We start from the raw sequence: 25,252 nt of genomic DNA, 5'->3' as shown, positions 1-25,252 counted from the left end.
GTTTACAGTTATGGGAAAGGATTTTGCGTGACACTTTGAATAATCTGAGGCCACATGCAGACCCCATAATTGTCACCAAATTGTCATTTTTAATATGACACAAGGGGGAAATTATTAAATACATGCCCGGAGTGTCATATTAACTACATTTAATTTTAATTCTATTTAAATCTACACAAATCAAACTTTGTTTTTTTAACCCAGTCACAAGCACTACATTAAAAGTGGACCTCTTAGTATGCTAGTCAAAAACCCAATGTGGCCCTCAGCTAGGAAGGAGTCATATACCAAGAGTGGTATGTAAAACAACATGGAAATTTCCTATACAGAATCTAAGCTGTGTTCCCCAAATGTTAACCAGGATAAGGGCAGCTGCAAGGGTACACAAGTGTTTATCAGCATATAAGTCTGTTTGGAGTAATTCAGAATACCTCCAACCTGTCTGACAGCCAGTACTTGCTAATAATATTTAGTTGTGCTTAGGAATTATTCTTATTGGCAGTGCTTGTTTTTGTCATCAGCAAAATGTTTACAGAATTTTATCTGTTGCATGGTTGAAATAAAATAATAGGCAGTAAAAGAGAAAAACCATTCTCTTTTCTATTCCCACTTCCTTAACGACTGAATATTAATAGACCAATTTGGCTTAGTGGGGCACAGCTGTCAGGTTGTTGAAAAGATTTAGCTCATAAGATGGTAAGATGGTAAGCTCATAAGTTCCATTATAGATACTGAGTGATATGTGTGATAATCAGTGGGACCACTCCAAGAAAAAGAGGCATTGTTTTGGATCTGTTTATCACCCCTTGTTCAGTCATTGTTTGATCACTCGATAGCACATTCTTTGGCAACGGTAATGATTAGATATACCAACTACATCGATCTTTTATGGTATTTTTTTAAAAAAAGACTTCACCAGTATGTCCAGCACTTGGAAATTATATCAATGGAATTCCAGTACATCTAGACAGTAGTATGTAGGTGAAGGCTGATTGTTTATACTGCCTGAGAATTGCAGTACAACTGGATGGCGCAGATTGAGACAAGCTCTGTTTTGAGACCTTGTAGTTTTCCTAAAATTTGCCCACAGAAGATTTGCATAGCTTTTACATTTGTAAAAATACGATGCAGTCAAATAATGATGAAATATGATCTGGCCTGGCTGCCCAAAGGCGTACTGCCTATTTTCCTTTCTGTCTGATGGTGTTCAGAGAAGCTAATTTACAAGGTCATAGGAAACAGATATTGCAGAGTTGTGTGAGACATGCTGCAATCATTGTGCAATGTTTTTTTCATATATGCAAGAAAACATGCATCATGTATTGCTAAACATTTGGGGTATATGTTTATATAGCTTTTGTGCCAATGGTAAGCCTCTGAATGGGGCCTCCAAATTGGGCTATTCAAGCTTGCCGGTGACATCACCAAACAGCTGTGTTACACTCTTCTTAAAATAGCATTAAACCTTTACATTTTAAATGATTTTTTTTTCTTTGCAGGGAACTAGAATACATAATAAGCATCTGCTGGCTATGCAATTAATGTCATTTGTAAGGAAGGACCTTCATGATGCACTAGGGCTTCAGCACTCTTAAATTATGATTCCTTTATTGCACTCATGGGATAAATTCTATATTCCCCAGATGCTTATTATGTATCTTCTATGTCCCTTAATTCCTATTAGCTGGATTAGCAGTTGTTGTGGATGTGAAGGTTTATGGTAATTTAACTGGGATTGTTCTTGCAGATCAATAAATAAACTTTGGAAAACTTAACCATCTGTATTATCTTTCAACTTTGATGTATTCAATGTGCTACTAATTTAACAGTATGTAAAAAATTGTGTACTTATAGATGTTTGGGATATACACATTAATATAACTGATTTAAAATATGTAGCAAAAATTACTTAATGCTAATGGTTAGACTACCACATTGCAATGGAAATGAATAATGAATCATTTGTTACAATTACTGTTATTACTCCCAGTAGTTAGCATCCATACTCTATTACATGGAGATGCCAAGCATTAAAAACAAAAAGCACTGGCTCTTTAACTTCCTCATTTTTATTTAAAATATATGAATTGAAGTATGTATCTATGTTTGAATGTACATAATGCCTAGTTACAAATAGGTTTTGAGTTTTTACCTGCAGTGATACTGGACCCAGGAAAGAATTTGTATCATTCATGCCACCACTGGATACAATCTATAATTTATTTTTATTTTTAAGAATTGGAAGGAAAAGCCACATATATAAAATAAGTAGGATCTATGTCAATTTTTTTCAGAATAGTTCCGTTTCAGATCGTAGGCTACCAATTGATCACAACTGAGAGATTTTGTTCTTTTCAGCTGACATACTATATAGTTGTTGAGGGCATTCATTGAAATGTGGGTCCCGTCTGTGAAAGAGTTACATCTGACAGGACCCAGGAGACAAACCTTTTCTGCCATGGTATCCGCCCCGTGGAGCATCATCCCCCCTGAGATGAGACTGGCTCCATCTCTCCCAATCTTCTGAAAATCCCTTAAAATTTGGTTGTATCAGCAGGCCTAGGGATCACAAGGAAATGGTAATTTGATTAGATGGCTCCATTGTATATAATCTGATGCTCTTTCTTTGCCTTTTATAATAATATTAATTTTTTGTACTTTTGAATGTTTTTAAAATTGTTTTTTTGGTTGCTTGTAAGCCTCCCAGAGTCACATTGTGATAGACAGCCATATAAATATGATTAATAAATGAATTAATATTTATTTATTTAAAATTGGGGTTTATTTTCAAATCCACCCAACCATAAACAATGTATTTGGGCCTGACATTGTCTTTCAACCTTACTTACTTTACGAAGTTTTATTTTTTTATTTTACTTTATTTTATTTTATATAATGGAAATCATGTACCACTAGGAACTTGTACATGGAGCATACTTGCTTTGGTTGCATTTGTGGTATACTGCTAAAATATGCCAAAACTAGCTGGTACTAATTCAACAAAACTTTTATTATGTGCAGTAACCAGATTTAATGATAGTTCTATAACAGTGCTACAAAAGTAAAGAAAAAACAAGATAAAAACAATTAAGCAATTTAGACAAAGGAAGAGAAAGAAAAGAACAAAAAAAAAAAGATAACAAAAGAGAAGTAAGACTAAAATAAAAGTGTATAGCTAAAATATGTAAAAAGACAAAAATTGCAAATTTAGATAACAGCTAAATGAATAGAATCCTATATAGAAATAAAGTGAAATATGAAAATAAATATATCAATTGCTAATGTTGCCTAGAAATGCTGTGTCAGGCCACTACTAATGGAAAATTTATGGCATCAATATAGAGCAGATTAAATCATTTAAATAGCTTGGGGTTTCCTTTTCAAAGTCAATATCCTGGAAATAACGGACAAGGGTGGAATATACAAAAGCCCAAAACCTCACAAACACCATTTTGCATGACAAAATGGGGACAGTCACAACCTGGAAGCACTTAAGGTATGGAAAGTAAATGTGTGTTTTCTCTCTCTCTCTGTATGTTTGTTTGTGTTTATTAAAATATAAAAATACAGAAAAAGGCAAATACAAAAAGTAAGAGAAAACAGTAGCAACTTAATACAAAAAACAATACTACATAGTATTGAGTCCTAAAAACTGTATTACAAATATTTAAATCTGCCTTACTTTGTGATGTGGAGTCCTTGGGGTTCTCTGAGCTTGAAGATATTACCTCGCTGGGTAACGAAATGTTTGCAAGAAAACAACTAAGCTCAGAGAACCCCAAGGACTCCGCAGTTCAACCCTGAGCTACACATATTCTCTTCTATTGTTACTTTGTGATATATTCTAGGTAAGGGAGCCATTCTTACTTAGTTAGGCTTCTATTGTGGATATATACAGTGGTACCTCGGGTCACGAACGCTTCTGTTCACGAACAATTCGGTTCATGAACAGCACCGTTAATAAAATTTTGCTTCCGTTCGCGAACTCCGCATCGGGTGACGAACAGGATCCGCGGCCATTTTCCCTGCTGTGACACGTGGTCGTGGCTTCCTGTAGGGAGGGGGACTCTCCCTCCAAACAATAACCGCCTCCCCATCCGCCTTCCTGTCCTCCATGCCAGAAGTCGCCTCAAGCAAGGATAGTGTTCTCTCTCTTCATACTGTACTGTACTGTACTTTATTTCATATTTTTGTGGTTTAAAAAAAATATACATATGGTTCAGAACGGATTAACTGTATTTACATTGAACCTTATGGGAAAATTTGATTCGGGTCGCGACCAAAATTGGTTGGCGACCAAATTCGTAGGGGTCAGAACGGATTAACCATATTTACATTGAACCTTATGGGAAAATTTGATTCGGGTCGCAGAACGAATTAAGTTCGTGACCCGAGGTACCACTGTACTGTCAATTTTAGTTTTAGTCTCCAGTCTGATACTGTAGGCAAGGTATCTCTTTTCCAATGTTGTGCTAGGTTTATTCTTGCTGTAGTCAACATTTATCATCATAAAATGTTATATTTTTCATTTACATTTTCTGGTATTATGCCTAATAGAAACATCTGTGGTTTCAATTCAAATTTTATTTTTGAAATGTTTTAGATTTTTTATGTATTTCTTTCCAATACTCTTGCATTTTTTGCATGACCACCACATGTGGTAAAATGTTCCTTCTTTGTTAGGGCATTTCCAACATTTGTTATATGCTTTACCTATCTTACTATTTGTAGATGGAGTTACATACCATTTGTAGGACATTTTATACCTGTTTTCCCTTAGATTGTAGTTTGAAGTAAATGTTATTATTTTTTTCCATAGCTTTTCCAATGGTCCATCAAATTACTTCTCTCCACTTTTGTATCCATTTTATCATACAGTTCTTAATTTGTTCTGTCTCTGTGTCTGTTCAGCAACAGTTTATAAATATGTCCTGGTAGATTATTTTAGTTTTGTATAAGCATTTCAAATTCTGTCATCTTTCTCAAAGTCCTTTTTCTCTTTTAACTCGCTGATCAATATTGTCCTTACCATTACTAGGAAATGCTGCATGTGGCACAGGCACAACTCAAGGATGATAACCTTTTGAAAAAAAGCTAAACCAAGAACCTCTAGAAGAGTGAATAGAATTGAGGGGAAAAAAAATAATTTAATGATTTGAGGTGAGCCTTGAGGGAATACTGGAAGGAGTATTTTAGAGATTTCTCTGGCAATAATAGATATATGCTAAAGAGTAGGATTGAAATGGATTATTGAAAAGTTTGTGTCCAACATAATTGATAAAAAGAAAGTTATACAGGTAGTCCTCGGGTTACAGCCATATGTTCAGCAATCTTTCAAAGTTACAACGGCACTAAACAAATGATACTTATGATGGGTCCTCATAGTTCCAGTCATCACAGGGCCTTCGCGGCCATGTGATCATGATTCAGGCATTGGGTTCTGGCTTACAATTACAACATCACAGCAAGCCATGGTCACATGATCACGATTTTTGATGTTCCCTGCTGGCTTCCCACAAACAAAGTCAATGGGGAAGCCAACAGGAAGTCAAAAGTTGCAGTCATATGAGGTCCTTGCTTAACGATGGCAATTCTGTAATATCACATTTTATGACCACGTCGCTTAGCAACGGCAATTCTAGTTCCCATTGCTGTTGTAAGCCGAAGACCACCTGTAAGTGCTGTGAGAATGTTGAAAAATGGTAAAGCTGCAGGTATAATGGTGTACCTGGAGAAATGTTAAAATACAGATGTGGCTTGCTTGTAGTGTGCTGTGTGACTTATTTTATGTCAGCATGAAGATTACATGTGTTGTTGACAGTTGTAAGAATTGTTATTGTTCCCCTATACAGGTGAAACTCGAAAAATTAGAATATCGTGCAAATGTTCATTTATGTCAGTAAGGCAACTCAAAAGGTGAAACCAATATATGAGATAGACGCATTACATGCAAAGCGAGATATGTCAAGCCTTACTTTGGTATAATTGTGATGATTATGGCGTATAGCTTATGAAAACCCCAAATTCACAATCTCAGAAAATTAGAATATTACATGACATCAATAACACAAGGAGTTGAAATAGAACAATATTGGACATCTGCAAAGTATAAGCATGCATATGTACTCAGTACTTGGATTGGGCCCCTTTTGCAGCAATGACTGCCGCAATGCGGCGTGGCATGGATGCTATCAGCCTGTGGCACTGCTGAGATGTTATGGAAGACCAGGATGCTTCAGTAGCGGCCTTCAGCTCCGCTGCATTGTTCGGTCTCATGTCCCTCATCTTTCTCTTGGCAATGCCCCATAGATTCTCTATGGGGTTCAGGTCAGGCGAGTTTGCCGGCCAATCAAGCACAGTAATCCCATGGTCATTGAACCAGGTTTTGGTACTTTTGGCAGTGTGGGCAGGTGCCAAGTCCTGCTGGAAAATGAAGTCAGCATCCCCATAAAGCTCGTCTGCGAAAGGAAGCATGAAGTGCTCCAAAACCTCCTGGTAGACGGCTGCGTTGACCCTGGACTTAATGAAGCACAGTGGACCAACACCAGCAGATGACATGGCTCCCCAAATCAACACAGACTGTGGAAAATTCACACTGGACTTCAAGCATCATGCATTGTGTGCCTCTCCATTCTTCCTCCAGACTCTGGGTCCTTGGTTCCCAAATGAGATGCAAAAGTTGCTCTCATCAGAAAAGAGGACTTTGGACCACTGGGCAACAGACCAGTTCTTTTTTTCTGTGGCCCAGGTAAGACGCTTCTGACGTTGTTTGTTGTTCAGGAGCGGCTTGACAAGAGGAATACAACATTTGAAGCCCATGTCCAGGATCCGTCTGTGTAGGGTGGCTCTTGATGCACTAACTCCAGCCTCAGTCCACTCCTTGGGAAATCCCCAACACTTTTGAATGGCCTTTTTCTGACAATCCTCTCCAGGCTGCAGTCATCCCTGCTGCTTGTTCACCTTTTTCTTCCACACTTTTCCCTTCCACATAACCTTCTGTTGATGTGCTTTGATACAGCACTTTGGGAACATCCAACTTCTTTTGCAATTACCTTTTGGGGCTTTCCCTCCTTATGGAGGGTGTCAATGATGGTTTTCTGCACAACTGTCAGGTCAGCAGTCTTTCCCATGCTTGTGATTCCTACTGAACCAGCCTGAGAGACCATTTAAAGGCTCAGGAACCCTTTGCAGGTGTTATGGATTCATTAGCTGATTAGAGTGGGACACTTTGAGCCTAGAATATTGAACCTTTTCACACTATTCTAATTTTCTGAGATTGTGAATTTGGGGTTTTCATAAGCTATACGCCATAATCATCACAATTATACCAAAGTAAGGCTTGACATATCTCGCTTTGCATGTAATGCGTCTATCTCATATATTGGTTTCACCTTTTGAGTTGCCTTACTGACATAAATGAACATTTGCACGATATTCTAATTTTTCGAGTTTCACCTGTATAATGCAAGAGTGAATACAAAAACCACAGTCAGAGTATTTTGTTAAGCGTGCCTACAAAGTTGCTTGGCAGAATTCTAATACAATAGCTGACAGAGAATCTAGTTGGAAAACTGTTTCCAGCTTTGTGCTGGCCAAGTTCTGTGCAGACTTTCGGTCTTCAGTAGATCATTAGGAAATGTATGATTGTGAGAAAAAAGTTTATTGTATTCTTGTTGATTTACAGTCAGTATATGATAAATTGAATAAAATTGAATCGCAGAATGCTTTGCAAATATGTGGAATTGATGATTAGTTGCTGAATATGATAAGAATAACATGCAGGTAGTCCTCGACTTACGACCATTCATTCAGCAACTGTTTGAAGTTAAGAACTTGGCAGCCTGCCCGCACTTTTGACCACAGGGGCACTTCAACTCCCCCCCACCTGCCTGTCTTCCCCCAATCTCTGCCCTCTTGGCCCCCCCCAACCCGCACTCTGCTGACCTAGCTGACCTTCACTGGCTTCTTGATCCAAAAAGCCCCTTTGCAAAAAGCTCCTGGAGTGCAGCACACCAAAACACCCTTTTGTAAAAAGCTTCTGGGCAGGGCTGGACAGGGCTGGGCTGGGCTGGGCTTTTGCTTTGCGCTGCGGGGGGGGGGAAGCACCCCTTCTTCCCTCCTGGTTTTTTTTTTTTTCCTTCTTCCCCTCCAGGTAGACCAGCCCGCTCCTGGGAAATAGGCAGGTAGACTGGGTCCTTACAGCCCCCCTCAACCCTCTCCTTTCCATTTTCTATGGGTAGACTAGTCCCACCTTTGGCTGCCAGATAGAACACATCAGCCTTAGCCCTCAGGAGCTAAAGCTTTTTGGCATGCTGCGCTCCAGGAGCTTTTTGCAAAGCTTTAGCTCTGGAGGGCTAAGGCTAAAAAGCTTCAGCTACCAATAGAGGCGAATGTGTGTAGCTCAGGGTTGAACTGTGGAGTCCTTGGGGTTCTCTGAGCTTGGTTCTTTTCTTGCAAACATTTCATTACCCAGCTAGGTAACATCTTCAGTGCTAAAATGGGATGGGGTTTGCTTTATGTACTGTGGCATGCCTTGCCAGTGCTGGTGGGGGTGGGTGGTTTGTTTTGCTCCTTGATTAGCATATGTTTACAGTTTGATTGTGTGCCTGGTGGTAACCTTTGCTTATCTGGGTGATGATTGCTGGTGAGGCGATCTTCTGGCCTTTTGTTTCTTTTGAATAGTATGTAGATACTGTTTATCTCTATGTGTCTGTTGGTTGCTGCCTTGTCTGAATGCCAAGCTTCCAAGAATTCTCTTGCATTTTTGGATTTAGCTTGGTCTAAAATGTTGACAGTTTCCCAGTTAAAACTATGGTTAAGTCTGTCCATGTGTTGTGAGATTAAGGAATTTTCATCATGTCTTCTGACTGCTAGTTGGTGCTCGTGGATGTGCTCTGCTAGTCTTCTGCCTGTCTGTCCTACATAGTGTTTGGTACAGTCCTTACACTGTATGTTGTAGATCTCCTGTTTTTTCTCCTTGTGCTACTGGGTCTTTTGGTTTACTTAAGATATTTTGGAGTGATTTTGTTGGTTTGTGTGTTACAGAGATGCCATGTGGCTGTAATAAACTGTTGGTGGTTTCTGAGATGTTTCTGATGTATGGTAGTGTGATCCTTTTCATAGCTTGTGTAGGTTGTGTTGTAGTAGGTTGGGTGGTCACTTTTTGATAAAATTGTGTGGATATACATTTTGTTGGAAGATGTATAGGTGGTCTTTTTTCTGCTGTTCTGGGTTGCTGCAATGCGTTTGTCCTCGCTTGAATAATGTTCTTACACAGCTCCTCTTGTGGGAGGTTGGGTTGTTACTTTGGTAATGGAGTACTTGATTGGTGTGGGTTGTCTTCCGATAAACTAGGTTTTCTAATTCACTGTTGTTTCCTCTGCTGATGAGGATATCCAGGAAGGGTAGTGTGTTGTTGTTTTCTTTCTCTCTGGTGAATGTTATTCCTTTGAAGATGTTGTTGATGGTTTCATGTGTCTTCTCTAGTTGTTCCTTTTTTATTATAACAAATGTGTCATCTACATACCGGATCCATACTTTAGGTTGTATGTGGGGAAGTGCTATAGCTTCTAAGCATTGCATTACAATCTCTGCTATGAGTCCTGACAGTGGTGATACCATGGGCGTGCCTCTGATTTGTTGGTATATTGTCCATCAAACTGAAAATAGGTGGTGAGGCAGAAGTTGATGAGGTCTGTGATTCTGGGTATTTTGATCTGGGTGTATTTGGTTAAGTCGGGTGTGTTGTGTAGTACTGCTGATATGGATTCTTTCACTAGTTCTGGGTTTATGGACATAAATAGTACTGTGACATCAAATGAGACCATAATTTCATCTTCATCTATGTGTACGTCTTTGATTTTCTGGAGGCATTGTAGTGAGGAGTTGATAGAATATTCACTGTTCTCTGTGAGATATCCAAGCTTTTTTGTCAGTTCTTTCGCTATATTGTATGTTGGAGTCCCTGGTAAAGATACAGTTGGTCGGAGCGGTATGTCAGGCTTGTGTATTTTTGGTCATCCATAGAAGTGTGGGAGGATGGGTCCACTGCTTTTCATCTGCCACTGTTCTTCCTTTGTGATCTGGCCTTTCTTACTTAGGTCATTGAGGGTTCTCTTGATTAGGTTGTCTAGTTTCTGTATTGGATTGGCGTTAACAGGGGTGTAAGTTTCTTTGTCCTCTAATAACTTTTTGGCTTTTTGCAGGTATTGTGATTTATGCATAATAACTGCGGTGCGGCCTTTGTCTGCTGGGAGGATGATGATGGTTTGGTCCTTCCTTAGGCTATTGAGGACTGCTCTGTCCTCTGCTTTGAGTTGGTGTTGATATCGTGTTCTTCTGATCTGTGGTATGATTGTCTGCCTTATGTTTTCTTGGGTCTCTGGGTTGAGTCCTGTCGTTTTGAATGCTGCTTCTAGAAGCTTACAATCAAACAGTAAGCATATGCTAATCAAGGAGCTACCAGAGGAGTAAAACAAAAACCCCATCCCCACCAGCACTGGCAAAGCGTGCCACAGCAGATAAATAGAGAGCAAACCCCATCCCATTTTAGCACTGAAGATGTTACCTAGCTGGGTAATGAAATGTTTGCAAGAAAAGAACCAAGCTCAGAGAACCCCAAGGACTCCAAAGCTTCTTGATGAAAAGGGGCCGCAAGGGCCCAATCTACCAACCTCTTGCAGACAGAGGAGCAAAGTTCTTGGGAATAGGCTGGCCTACCTGTGGGGGAAGGGGAAAAAAAGGAGAGGGAGGGAAGAAGGGGGCACTACTTTTTTTTTTTTTTCACAGCATGAACCAAAACCCCAGCCCAGTCCCACGCAGGAGCTTTTTGCAAAGACGCTTTTTGGAGCAAGAAGATGGCAAAAGTCAGATGGGGCGGCAGAGCACAGGGCACCAAGGTTCTCAGAGTGCAGGATGGAGAGGGCGACTGGGACTGTGCTGGGGTGGCTGTGACTTCCCAGGGTGTAGCAAGCAACCCCAGAGCCACGCAATTCTGGGGCTGCTTTTCACGCCTCAAGGCAGGGTGCAGGCAGCCAGAAAGGCAGAGATGGGGGGATAGGTGGGTGGGCAGAGATGGAGGGAGTCCCTTACCTTACTGAGGCTCAGTGCTGGGAGGGACCAAGCCTGGAATGGCTTGGATTTGGGTGGTACTCGCTAAACTGCGATTCTTGGTTAACTATGGCAACCGGGACTGCCAGATTTGTCATTGCTAAGTGATGCAGTCACATAATAGCTCGCTTTACAACCACATCGCGGTTGGGAAATTCCAGTCCCAATTGTGGTCGTAAGTCAAGGACTATCTGTATGATGAAAGTAAATCACATGTACAGATAAATTGAATGTTTAATTAATTCAACACGGAGCAGCAAGTAAGATAAATATGTGTGATGTCCCCTTTTTTGTTTAATGTACTATAAATAACTGTATAAGGCATGTTTGTGGTAACATGGTAACAACATGTTGGTTGGGAGCTTGAATGTATGTGTAGTTTTGTATGCAGATGATACTGTGTTTTTGTCTGAGAACCCAAATGATTTTCAGCTAATGTGAGATAGAGAAATATCTATCGGGGAGTTGGGTGGCATATAAATTTTGGATGGATGGATGGATGGATGGATGGATGGATGGATGGATGGATGGATGGATGGATGGATGACCATTAATGATTCAGACAAAAGTAGTTGTGTTTGGCAGGGAATATAGAGTGAATTTCTGTATCTTGGTAGAATGTTGCTAAAGATGGGAAATGGAAGAAGAAATTATAAGATATAGAATGTTGGTAGAAAGGTAGGCTAGTGTGTCATATCAAAGAATGAAAGTTTATTGAAAAAAGCAAAAATGGGTGTGAAAAAGTACATGTTTATGGCCAATTTGTTATACTGAAATGAGAATTGGGTATGTCAAGAGAAATATAAAGTAAGTTAAATAGAGTGGCAATAAGCTAGTTAAGTGTGTGTGGTAAAACAAGAGATAGGGTCAAGAATGAATGGGTGCTGAATGAATGTGGATTGAATACAAAAATAAGTGACCGGTAAAGAAGTACATATAGATGATTTGGTCATAGACTGAATGAGAATCAAATATATGAAAATGAGTGGATGACTTAACAGGAAAAGGAAGACAGAGAAAGTCATGGTTGGATGGAGTTTATGAGGACCTCAGAGAGAAAAAGCTGAACATTTCAAAGAAAAAAGTACGTATGAAGCAGTAGGTCAATTGGTGGAAGGAAAGATAGTTTGCAAGAACAGAAACATACAGAAAGGTATAGTGAATGAAGTTGGTATAAACTAGTTTGGGCTATCTTTCCTTTCTTTTTTCTTATCTTATGGCTTTCATTGCTTTGGCTTACAATTTCTTTTGCCTTTTCTGCCTTCTGCATTATATTACTTAGCATGAAGGGTAATAGTAAGATAGATATGCATATATGTAAGTATGTAATACCTTATAATTACAGGTGTTAATTGGTCAACTTATTTGGATCATTTTGTTCAGCTTTATTAATTTTTTAGCCTTCAAATAAAAAGGAATTAGAAGAGGCCTATTTTCTACAAAGTAGTTAGAGATTTGTATTACTATGCTAGATGGTTGCAAAAAGAACTCAATACTGAGTACGAAAGTTTGTGAATGGCCATATTTGGCCTTCGAATAGCATGCTGGAAGAAATACTCCAAAAACAAGGCAGGACCAGTAGAAACAAGTGGTTGGGCCCTTGTTAAATATTCATTTGATTTAATTTAAATTCAATTAATGCCACATATTAAATACAATTAATATGATTACTCCCCATGTATATACTACTTTCATGCTTTAGTAACATTCAAACTTACAGTTTTTGAGGCTTTCTGGGACTGAACACAAAGCTTTGGGAAATTGCATGTGGGCCAGAGACATCAAATTGCACACTTCCATTCTACAAATTTCTAGGTAACATTGCATGCTGTTTCAAAAATATAAATAAAACAAGGGTCTGATGTTATTCTAAGTAAGCATTTGTAAACCAATGTGTTGGGGTGCTTTTCTTATAAGAAAAGGATAGCAACCAAAGGAAAAAGAAGAATGTGAGATTTAACTATTTTGATGTTAAGTTAATAGATTGATGTCTATCCATTTGAATTAATATGGCCCTTCCTTTCAAACACAAATGGTTCATTGTATAGACATCTTCATTTTTCTCCTTTCATATATATTTTGATAACCACCTATTACAATGCAGAAAGTAGCGCATTTCTGCCTGCCTACTTTTTCAGATGATGATTGCAGGACCTCTCATCTGCACTGCTTAGAAAGAGATTTTATAGTGTAATTTTTACAGGACAAATTTGAATTTAAGCCATGATGCCACCATGGATCTTCTACCTGAAATTCTGCCCACAGTTGTGACAATCACTTTGAAAACTCATCCAATTATATTGCTTCCAGGCAGTTACCTAGGTAACAACCATACAATTTGAATAAGGGGGACTGTACACATCACAAGAAATAAAAACAAATGGCAGTATTCCCAGTTTCCCAATACATTTTAATTGTAAATTGTTACTGAAGGTTGTTTTTAAATCATGCATTTAATGTGGTATAAAATATAGTATAGGTATTTATGATATTGAAAATCCATTTGATGTAAACAGGCTTTTAGATACTTTTGTCTTTTTTTTAATGCAGTGGTTCAAATCTTTTCTTCCCAGCATAGCATAGCCAATTTATTTCTGAAACACACACACACACACATACATATGTGTGTGCATATGTGTGTGTTTGTAGAATGTGAATACATTAGATACATAGTAGAATGACCATACCAACCTTGAATCCCATTGATTTTCAAAGCTATGAGCCATGTCAGTTTATTCAGCTTAGTACAATAACAAACTAAAAAAAAGTTTTTTGAAAACATGGCAGGGTAGAGTTTTTGCCTTCCAACCGAGCAAATAGATAGAATTTGGGAAGTAGAAGTTGGATATCTTTGCAGCAGAGGTCAAATGAGGACAATGGAAGAAGAATTGGTTTAGAAGTTAATAAAAAAAAGGCCCTGAGATTGGGTATAAGAAAATATTTATTGCAAAAATTTCTGCAGCTGCTTTTCACACAGAGTGACAGTTTTATAGATCTAATCTGTGAAAAACTGCAAGTGACTGGTGCTGAAACAGTAAATCTGTGAAATTTCAAGATTTCTTTTAATTATCTTGTACTTTATATATTAGATCCAAGCTTCTTTTTTAGTCATACTTTTCTCATGCCCGAGGAAGATGTCCAGAGTAAATTTGTAATGTGCTTTTATTTGTAGTTCAAATTGAATCATAATCCCATCTTCATAATGGTTCCAGTAACATCAATTAGAGGATGGCTTTTTGCTGTGTGGAGGGGGTGCCTTCAAGTCAGTGTTGACTCCTGGCAACTGCTTGGACTAGTGTCTGCAGTTTTCTCGACAAGATTTTTGGAAGTGATTTGGCATTGCTTTCTTCTTCTTGGGCCAGTCATTCACTCTCTGCCCAACCCACCTCACAGGGTTGCAGTGGGGAAAACAGGAAGCAGGAGTATTAGGTATGTTCACTACCTTATATGTAAGTTATATATTAAAAAGGTGGGAATAATAATAAAGGTGATGATGATGATGATGATGATGATGATGATGATGATGATGATGATGATGATGTAAACAAACCCCTTAGGTAACCATTGCCAAATCTTCTGACTTTTTATAAGGATTCATCCAGCCAATAGTATTTTAACATAGTCGAAAAGTAGAAAACTAGAAGTCTTCATTCCTCAGAGTTCAGAGCCCCTTATACAAACCTATACATGTTCAACACTAAGACAAGAATTGAATTCTTAAATCAGAATTGATATCTTACTTCTGTTGCTGCAGTATTGGTGCAATGGGCTAAAGATTCGATTGTTTTTTTTCTTTATTTTTCTTTATTTCTGATTCCCAATGACAAAATGACTTACTAGCTGGCCTCCAAGTAGGTCAGCCTCAGTTCACTAATCTTTCTATATATATTGTTGAATATTCATGTAGTTTCTTTCTGATAAGGAAAGATGTTTGGATTATTTTTTATAAAATCACCCACCATTACATATCTACATATAAAAAAATCTATAATGCTGCTCTACAATATAGCATTTATGGTAGTGGTTGTTGTTGTTTTAAGTTCTGCAAGTTAATTATTATTGTGCTTCAGAAAATCAGCGTACATTCATGCAAGTAAAGCACTCAGCCTTCTCAGTGCTATTTGGCTTTGTGTTAATTTGTAATTTAAAGAAACCATAAGTCTTCTCAAATATATATTTGAATACATATTTCCTCTCAAAAATAGAGAGCGAGCACATTAGTATATTTAACTATTTCTACTGTGCAAACTGATAAATTAAGAAATCTTAGGAAGAGTTCCAATGTAAATGTTAGTTCAAGAAGTATAAGTCAAGTAATGTTGTAATAGAGTGTGCAAAGATTAGTATCTTCAAACATTCCTTAAATGCTAGTGGAACCACAACATTAGAACCAGAGGAGAGCAACCAAGACAAAAAGGAGCGTAGAAGAAAAACTTATGAGTAATAGAGTTGTTGGGTGTGTTTAGCCTGGAGAAGAGATGACTGTGGGGAGCCACAATAGCTTTCAAGTATATGAAGTAAGCTGTCATGTAGAGGATGGGACAAATTTGTTCAGTGTTGTTCCAGAAGACAGGACAAGGAAGAGTTACATTGCAAGGTCACAGATTTCAGTTGGACACCTGGAAAAAAATTAGTAAAAGTAAGAGCTGTTCAACAAGGAAATAGACTTCCTCTGGAAGTGGTGGATTTTTATTCCTGGAAGTATTTAAACAGAGTCTAGAACACCATCTTTCAGGAGTACTATAGTAATGGATTCCTGGACTGGGCATAGGTCTACATGATCTGCAAAATCCTTTATAAGCCTTGTATTCTATGATTGTGTTATCAGAAGTTGTGAAGAAATCCCCATCTACAAATGTGGTTCTGTACTAATTCATTTGAGCCAAGAATTTAATGTCTCTTGCAGGTATTCCTAGCAGGCTGATATTGTAAAATTTGTCTTCCTCATGGCCCCCTAGATAGTGAGTTGTGGGCAAGTTAAATACCTTTCATTATACCATATAAGCCTCTTGTTCACACATTACGAAAGTCAACAGTATTTTTCCCCCAATGCATGATTATAATTCACATCTATCATAGATTAGTGATATTGGTCAAGGAGTAAGAGAAGAAGGCATCTAATTTTCAAAATTAGCCGATATCAAGTAAGGAATGAGAAGGAGTGTATTTGTATGTATTTTTATGTGTTCCATCTCATGAATAATAGAAGGAAATTCAGTTATCACGTGTTTGAAAAGCAGCCAGTTGGATTGCAGTAATGCAAATTTAAAATCCATGCAGTTAGCTTAGTCTGTTTTCATCTTTACATACACGGACATACACATATGCATACACCCACAGAGATACAGGATTTATATTTATGTTCTCTGAATTCATTCATAAAGAATTTGTGCTAAATTCACAAGTATGTATAATACTTACATGGAGAAAATAATGGTCCAACAGCTAGATAACAGAAAGCAAGAATATTTAGTCAAACTGGTTTTTGTGAGTTTTTTTTAATCTTTGTCCCCCTCCTATTTTCTCCAGTTGTAAAAATTACAGTGATTACACATCATAAAGCCTATCTGTAATAAAACGCATCAGCTGGCCAAGGTTTTCATCGCTCACTCAATAATCCATTAATACAGCAATGCTGCCCAGGCATCTTTATAATACCAACTCAGAGGTAATTTTAATCAGCTAGACCAGCTGGTATTTAACAGCAGCTGCTGGAGATGCCACAAATATACTCAATAGCTGACATCTTTATTTGCAGTTTTTCAAGGGTAGACAAGATCCCCCTATAGTTACTTAGATTAGGTTTTCTAAAAGAGTACTGTGTATATAAAGGTAACCTGACTCAGTGCAGAAAGGGTTAAAGGGAACAATAAAAATGGTAGGAGATGCTTATTTTATGGAAATATTTTTAAGAAAAACAGCATAGCTTTACTGAATATGCTATTTTTATATTAATAATCAATTTCAGTCGAAATGTAAACTTTAGATAACAGAGCCTCATCTTTCTCTTTTACTAGTTCACAATATAAATACATAATTAATTCTGATTTATCTGTGGGGGAAAATATTGGATAACCATCCCAATCACTGTTTTTCAGTTATAGCGCATCTCAGATGTGTTCAGAAGTGAACTCTAAATATATGCAATGCTTTTGTTTTCTTGTTTAAGTACCTTCCATTTAAGTCTAGATATAAATTTCACTTTGTATAGTCTTGAGGCTGTAAACCTTGGATGTCTTTTTACACTGAGGTATGTACTGTGAAGGGAGTAGGGGTGGGAATAAGCAAAAGCAACATGGAGAAAACAGTCACATAAATAAAAAATTAATTATGCTTGGGAGAGCTTGACTTACAAATCCATAATAAAACACCGAGTTAGGGTTAGGATTAGATTCCTTATGCCTAACCTGACTTGTATCTTTTTCTAGCAAAAGTTGACTTTTGTCATCCAAATGGTGATTGCAAAAAACAGAACAAGAAACCTGGGTGAAATCTAGCACATAGTACTTTCCTAGTTTGATTACAGAGGTTTCATTTTGTTATATGAAAACCAGTATGATTTGTTAGACAGGATTGTCATGGTACAAGTGTCACATACAAGAACTCTTACAAGTATTACTTATATAAGTATTTTCTATGTTAAATAAGAATTATATGGTTTAATATTGATTTTACACCATTTTGCAGAATTCATTATTTGCACCTATGCAAAATTTGGATATCTGTTGAAAATAATTTAATAGTATGTTAGGCAACAGTTAAATGAATACACACATTTCAGTGTTGTACAATGTGATCAGAAATAAAGTTGTTTTTGCTAACATATTTGTTGTTCATGTATCATGCTAAGATGCAAGTAATTTCTGAACTGATATTCCATGTTGAAAATCAGAAGTGGATTACATTTATCAATATTTCATGTTGAATCTAGTAAATGTATCAATATTCTCATTTGTTAATATTGTTTATTTCCTTATAAAAGGTGAAACCACAGTTGTGAGCGTATGGTTTTTATCTAAGGTATTGTAATATTAAACCCAACAAAAGAGTAAACTTAAAAAGTAAGATTGTTTTTACTTTTAAAATAGTACATTTAACTTTTAAAAAGCACGTATTTTTTTGTTATTTGCAGTGATAAGTATTGTAGTAAGTTTGTATACAGTGTTTGACAACAGACAGTTTGATATATTGCTAGGCACAGCAGTAGGTTGGACTTGAGTGGTATTAGCTTTCAGTGTTTTGATTAATGGTAATTGTTGTGATGAAAAGGCATGTTTTATGTACAACTCATATTTCTGGAAAACAGAAGTCAACTTACAAGATCTGTAATTACTATTCTGAGTTAGCATATAAAAAGAGCATAGAGAACAGTCAGACAGGGCACAGTGGGGTATTTTGTATGTGGGTTTATCTAGTACTGTGATTCATTAATATACTGTTTAAAAGTGAGGGAAAATGTTTTGCTGTTTCCTTAAACTGTATAATGTTTGAATTCCAGGGTGTGTTTTTATGTAAGGGTGTCATTTTATCTTGCAACCACAGCTAATAGAACTGAGAATTTTAAGATACTTATTAGAAAATTCATATATAATAGAAATGCCTTTTAGAAAAAATAAAGTAGAGCTTTCTTATTGTCTCATAAGTAGATTATATAGTACATTTTTATTCATTTTTATACTGATTTTTCAGGATTAATCTGTTTAGATTATCCATTATTTTAAAATATTGGTAAGTTAACTATAGGAGTACCTATTATTTGAGTCTTGATAGGGCTCACTGATAGCCTTAAGAATATGCAGTTGAAACTTAATAGGACATCAGACTTAGAATTGTATACTTTGTTTGACCAGCGATACTAAAACCCTGTTCAGTTAGAGTATTTATACCTTACTGAAATCAGTAAGATTCAGTCAACCTTAATGTGGGCAGGTTTCCAGCCAGTCTTTAAATTATTGAAATGTTGTTGATTTTTAATTCATAAAATTAATTTTAGTGTAGTAAAACAATCCTCTTTTACTAAGTTTCATAGTGACATAATCTTGAGATTTTTGCTCTGTTCACACTCCTTTTCCTTTTACATGATGTTATAACATATGAGCATTTAGCACTCTGTTTTAAAATAGTTCTACTGAATTGTTCCCTAAATATTTTTTAATAAATAACAATAATAATATCAAAATTGGAGAAAGGCAAGTAGATTTTTAATTGGGGTGGCAATATTTATAGCTGGCAATAAGTCTAAAAGCGGGGGGAGAAGAAGAATAGGCCATTTTGATAATAGCACGGTGTGAAACTTATTATTAGAGTTTGCCTAAAAATATTAGCACACAATTCATGCTCTGTTATATATTTGGGTCAGAAATAAAATCTGCAAAGCATGAAATTGTACTGTTACGAAATAATTATTTCAAAGAGTAAATTATCTCATTTCAGACTGAACTGGCTTGGAACAGTGTGTTAGAAATCAGGTAGTTTACTTAATAGCAAAATAAAAATTAATAAAAATATCTTAATACACACTTAAATCTATGTTCTGAAAAGAACCCCTCCCCCACACCCTGCTCCTGGGTTCATGGCAGTTACCAACCATGTATCATCCTTTATTGAAACGAACTTTATTTAAGTAGCATAAACTTGTTGGATGGGCTTCAATTAAATGATGATTTGTTAATGCAAATGTGTAGCGAATGACTGGTAGTACATCTGTCTCTTCATCCATAGGCCATTACTGTGGAGCATTAGCACATGATTGTGAAAAACTGAAATCATTACGTGCAGGTAGTACATATTCAATCAATTCTGACCTTATGTCTCCGATGAAATAAAAAAACCCTAAGTAATGTAAATTATATTTAATTTGTAATTGGGGGGAAGGGGAATCTTGGAATATCTGTGATTCAAGCTGTTACATGATGTGAGGTGACTGCAATTTGGAGATGACAGTCATTGGTGTCTCCAGTGGGAACCATTAATCCTTAGTTACTCCTCCTACCTGCTCTTCCAATCCAAATAGTAATGTTTTGGTTTGTGACCCCCCCCCCCCGCTTCTTTTCTTTTGGCATGCAAAATGTTTTAACCTGAATGAAAATGCAGAGATAGGACAAGCTTTTTGTGACCAGCATTAGTTAGTTAAGCAGGCAGTGATGACAATTAATACCCTCCCCCCAAAATCATACAATTAGCTTCAGTTCCATAAGTATCTAATGAGCCATTTGTCAGTCTTTTGGTGAAATAAACTACTCGATCTTAATTCTCCACTCTTGCAGCAAATAAATAGAAATTATGAAACACCCGGGCACCAATAAAATATAATTTATTTCAGAGGGCATGACAGAACTCTTTACATCTCTAAAATGAACGTGTTATTTACAAACGACTTGTGATACTAATATATAAAAAAGGATTTCAGCACTAACTGCTTTCGTTAGGCAGTAGATTTTTTTCCTGATTTGTTTAATCATTTAAATGTGTAATTACTCCTAAAGGCATGCGAGCTAAAATGACTATTCCTGACGTGATTAACTCATAAAGTCACAATGAACCTCACAAGAGATCCTGGGAAATGCCAGGGATCAGCATTCTGCAGCTGAAGGCATTAAGACATTTCAGGAAAGGACAAAGTAATTATTTTCATTATGGAACATTTCTCAGCTTGCTCTATCTTTCTGTCCTCTTTAGCCTTGTCAACACAAACCTCATGTGCCAAACAGGGAGGAGAAAATCAGTTGTAAAGAACAAATCTCAGGAACTCTAGATCTTTCTTTGGATTCTGTGGAAGTGGGATACTTCTCTGGACCAGTGGTAATTTCCATTCTGAAAGTCTGTCCTAAGAATTACTAGGAAAGCTTTTACAATGGAGATGCAAGTCACGAAACTTCCTTAAAGAACCCAAGACTGCAGACTTTCTTTAAATAAAGGCTAAGCTGAGAAAAGGTCCATCAGAATTTAAATACTATTTACATTAAGAGGTATTTGCTCAAGCTTAGCATTTTTAATTTTGTCCCCCCCCCCCGAAAATGCCTAGCCTTCTCTTTGCCAGAAGAAAGCCATTTTAAGATTATCTGCAGTCATTAAAGCAACCTCACAAACCTAGTAAAAACTATGGCTGCTTTAACATTCGAAAAGAGATGCTTTCCGTGAGCTCATTTATGTCTCAAAGCATCTCTTTTAAATGATTTGCACAGTCCTAAGAGACACTAGGAGTTAGAGATCTTATTTTTAAACATTCGAGAAATTTAAAAAGAGGTGCGCTGGGCAGACCAAAGACCAGTCTAGTCTAGCATCTTGTTTCTATCCTGGGTAACTTTATGTCTATAAGCCATAATGCCACCCTTAAGGAAATACTCAGAAGTATTCAGAGAAGCAAGCACCTGGCTAATAGCTTCAAAGGATCCATAGTAAGAAGTTAGAAGTAAGTTATAGGCCTTTTAGTCATTGTTAAAGTACAAATTATCTCAGCTGTGACTAATCTTAAAATTGATTCTGTTTAAGAATTTAATTCAACACTGATTATTTGTGTGTGCATGTATGTGTATGAATGTGTGTGTGTTTGTGTGTGTGTACATACATATACATCCATACTTCTTTTAATTATGTTGAATGCTGAATGCTGAATTCTGAAAATGAAAGAATTTAATGTTCCAAAAAGAGGAGAAATGACTTGCTGTATTAATCATGATGTGATTAAGCGTTGGGAACATTCTCAGGAAAAAATAACTGCTAGTTCTGTTCTGCAGATCCTTGTACACTTCTATTTGTTTAAGAGGTAATGGAAGCTCACTCAGAAGTAGAATAATACATTTTGAGTTTAATTTCACTTTTTACAAAGTCTTTTAACCAAATGTTAAACTAATATGTAATGCATGATATCTGCAAATAGAAGTTTTACTTAGACCCACTACAACTGCAACACTCTTAGTTTAAAGAGTTAAAAGCAAAACAAGGATTTAAAATAAAACATTGATGGTAAAGCTAAAACAAATAAAAGTATAAAACCATAAACATCAATAGATCAGTCAAGCAAGGTATTCTATCTCTCACCATATAACCTTTGGAATAATTTGGCTTTCAAAAGTTCCAGAAGGACAAACAGTGGGGGACAATCTAATTTCTGAGGGGAGGCTGTTCCACAGTAGAGACAAAAAATTTCTTCCACAGTACTGGTACTCAAGTGCTTTTCAGTCTCCACCCACTATTCCTCACAGAAATGAAATGGGTTGCACAAGTTGGGCAGGCCAATTTTGTTTTCAGAATAAATCTAGAAAGTGTTTTTCTATAGAAAGAAATAGGCCTCCTTGAAGATGATGACACCTGGTAACGAGAAATTGCATATACAGTATATATGTGTGGGTATAAGCAAAGCTTTCCTACAGAAATCAAAGTTGTATGCTGATAAATCATAATAGACTCATGACAGCTTACAATGTTATAAAACACAGTTTTCCAGGAATCAAGTAAAACAAAATAGTAAAAATAATATATACAGTAAATAACATAAAATGAGTAAACTAGGTAACAAAGTTCAGGTGACATACAGACATTTCTCCAAAGGTGGTCCATAAGATTTCAGTTTTAACAGCCCTCCAGAAGGATGCCCAGGATGGAAGGAAGTCTGTCTTCTAGTGGGAAGCTATTCCAAAGTAGGGGGTCCATGAAGGAAAAACAACACCTGGCTTCAGTCACCCTCACATCATGGAATTGGAGCATCACAAGCAGCTTTTCTTGGGAAGATCTCCTTGGATAGTTGAAGTGGAGCCAGTTTGGTCTAGTGGTTAAGGCACCAGGCTAGAAACCAGGAGATTGTGAGTTCTAGTCCCACCTTAGGCATGAAAGCCAGCTCAGTGACTTTGGGCCAGTCCCTCTCTCTCAGCCCAACTCACCTCACGGGCTTATTGTTATGGGGAAAATAGGAGGAGGAAGGAGTATTAGATATGTTCGCCACCCCAAGTTATTTATAAAAATAATAAAGGCAAGATTAAAAAATCTAAAAAAAAAAGTGGTTCTGAAGGCACCTTGTTGCCAAAGCACATATAGATATATGTAAGTCAAAATCAGCACTTTGAATTGCACCAGAAACTTATTGATAACCAGTGCAGGACCAGAAAATAGGCATAATATGACCATAGTGACTACAGCAAGTCAAAATGTAGCCTGCTCAAGTGGCCTTCAAATGCAGCTCCATGTAGAATGCTTTGTAGAAGTCTGCCTCTATAGCGATAGAGTTGCTGTAGCCAGGTCCTTCTGCTGCAGGAAGAGCCATATCTCTTAGCTGGATCTGGGCAAAGGCTGTCCTGGCTACAATTCCCACCTCTCCAGAGCCCATCCTGACCACAGCCTCTGCCTCTCCGTCTGGCAATAACTGCAACTTAGGGGGAAAAAACCCAAGCCACAAACCTATTCCTTCAAGGGCAATGCCACTCCTTGAGAGACAGTTCTGGAACTTGGAAGAGTACTATAATGAACAGCTTGTAATTCTGCATTGCTAATCCCATTCAAACTCCAGCAACTTTGGGACACCATGACAGGACTTGAACAGCACCCCCAGCTGGGCCGTGGTTGGCCGTATAGAGCTGAGTATAATCAACATGTTGATGGTAGTGCCACCAAAACAGCTAGATGATCTCTCATAGTGGTTTCCTATAGATGTTACATCTGAAATAGAACAGGACCAACCCATATGGAACCTTATATTAAAAAGGCCACATATGCATATGCACACACACTCTATATTGCACCATTAACTTTGGTTACAGCTACTGTGAAAAGCACGTAGCTGTAAAAATGCTGCAGTGGTATCCTTCTAGCATCACTCCTAAAAGAAGCTTTAAAGAAAAAACAGATGGTATGGTACTTTTACTGCACAGAGACTTTCACCTCTAACATCAGCAGTTTAGTTTCCATTAACTTCCTTATTTATCAGGAATTTGTACCAGTTGGTTTTAGCTATATGCTACAGTACATATTGGCTATATCTGTTCATTCCACCAGAATATTTTACCCTCTTTTTAAAATTTATTTATTTAAAAGCTAATGGGGGCATTTAAATATGTATCTGGGTCTTTTGGAACGACATTTTTCAATACTCGTGATGCTTTCAAACATACTGGAAAAGAATTGTAATATGCAGCAGACTGGAAGTGTCTGAGATCGAAACAGATTACAAAATTCTGACTAAGTTATGGTCTCCTTAAGTGACCAGTGGATATTTAACACTAGAGGTACATTTAAAGAAAACCTAGAAACATAGGCAGGATACTATCATACCAAATGCAAAAATACTTACAGCCATACATCTTTACTTAACTACTGTTCTATACAAGATCTCCAAATAGAGCATAGGCACTATGCTGCTATCATTATCCCATTTTTTTAAATGTATTTTTTTAGTACTACTTTTTGAAATACCAAGGTCATGTCAAGTTAAAATACTTCAGTGCTGAGAATATAAATACTGTACAGATTTAAAGAACTGTGATTAACAGTTTTAAGTGCTGCATTCTTCTTCATGGGATTGGTGTCTTCTCTATCCTTCCTCTGTGCAAAGTGGTTCTGATTTAACCCTTTGGCTGCCATTTGGGAAAGGTCAGCACATTTCAGCTAGAGCTAGATTAAGATGTTGCACCTTAAAACCTAGGGAACCCTAGGTTCAAGTCCACCCTCAGCTCACTGAGTGATTTTGGACCAGCCATTCTCTTTTGGCCCAGTCTGCTTCAGAGGGTGGTTGTGGTGGCAGGAAATGGCAAAAGGGAACATCATGTATGTCAGTTTAAGCTCTTAAAAGAAGAGGTGGGATATAAATCTAACAAATTACCATGAGATGCATACTGAATAGTTCTTTAGGCTGCTTTTCCTGCAGTAAAACCTATGAGCTACCAGGTGCTGAAAATCCTCTCTGAATCAGTTTTTACCATATCTTGACATCTCAATTCATCAGAGAGAATATGGTCTTCTCCTTACAATCATGATCTAGGGAACTACTAAGAAAACCAGATTAGATAGGTATCTATATTACTAAAATATCCTAGTGAATATTTTGTACAGGTAGTCCTCACTGTCCAACCACAAAAGGGACCGGAATTTAGGTCACTAAGCAGTTTGGTCATTAAGCGAATTGGAGCTGATTTTATTACCTTTTTTACAATGT

General features: G+C 37.2%; 1 protein-coding gene across 7 annotated transcripts in view; it reads left to right on the top strand.

Annotated features, from left to right (window-relative positions):
* The window catches only part of TBC1D5 (TBC1 domain family member 5), a 294,380-nt gene that overhangs the window by 194,401 nt on the left and 74,727 nt on the right, over positions 1 to 25,252 (top strand). The gene's annotated exons all lie outside the window — the stretch shown is intronic.

This window comes from Python bivittatus, unplaced genomic scaffold (genome assembly GCF_059951505.1).
Source record: "Python bivittatus isolate LINGU-HERP-01145 unplaced genomic scaffold, Pbiv_v1 ctg000610_np1212, whole genome shotgun sequence".
Taxonomy (NCBI): Eukaryota; Metazoa; Chordata; class Lepidosauria; order Squamata; family Pythonidae; genus Python; species Python bivittatus.
Note: the sequence above shows the minus strand (reverse complement) of the source record. Positions and strands in the feature narration are given on the sequence as shown.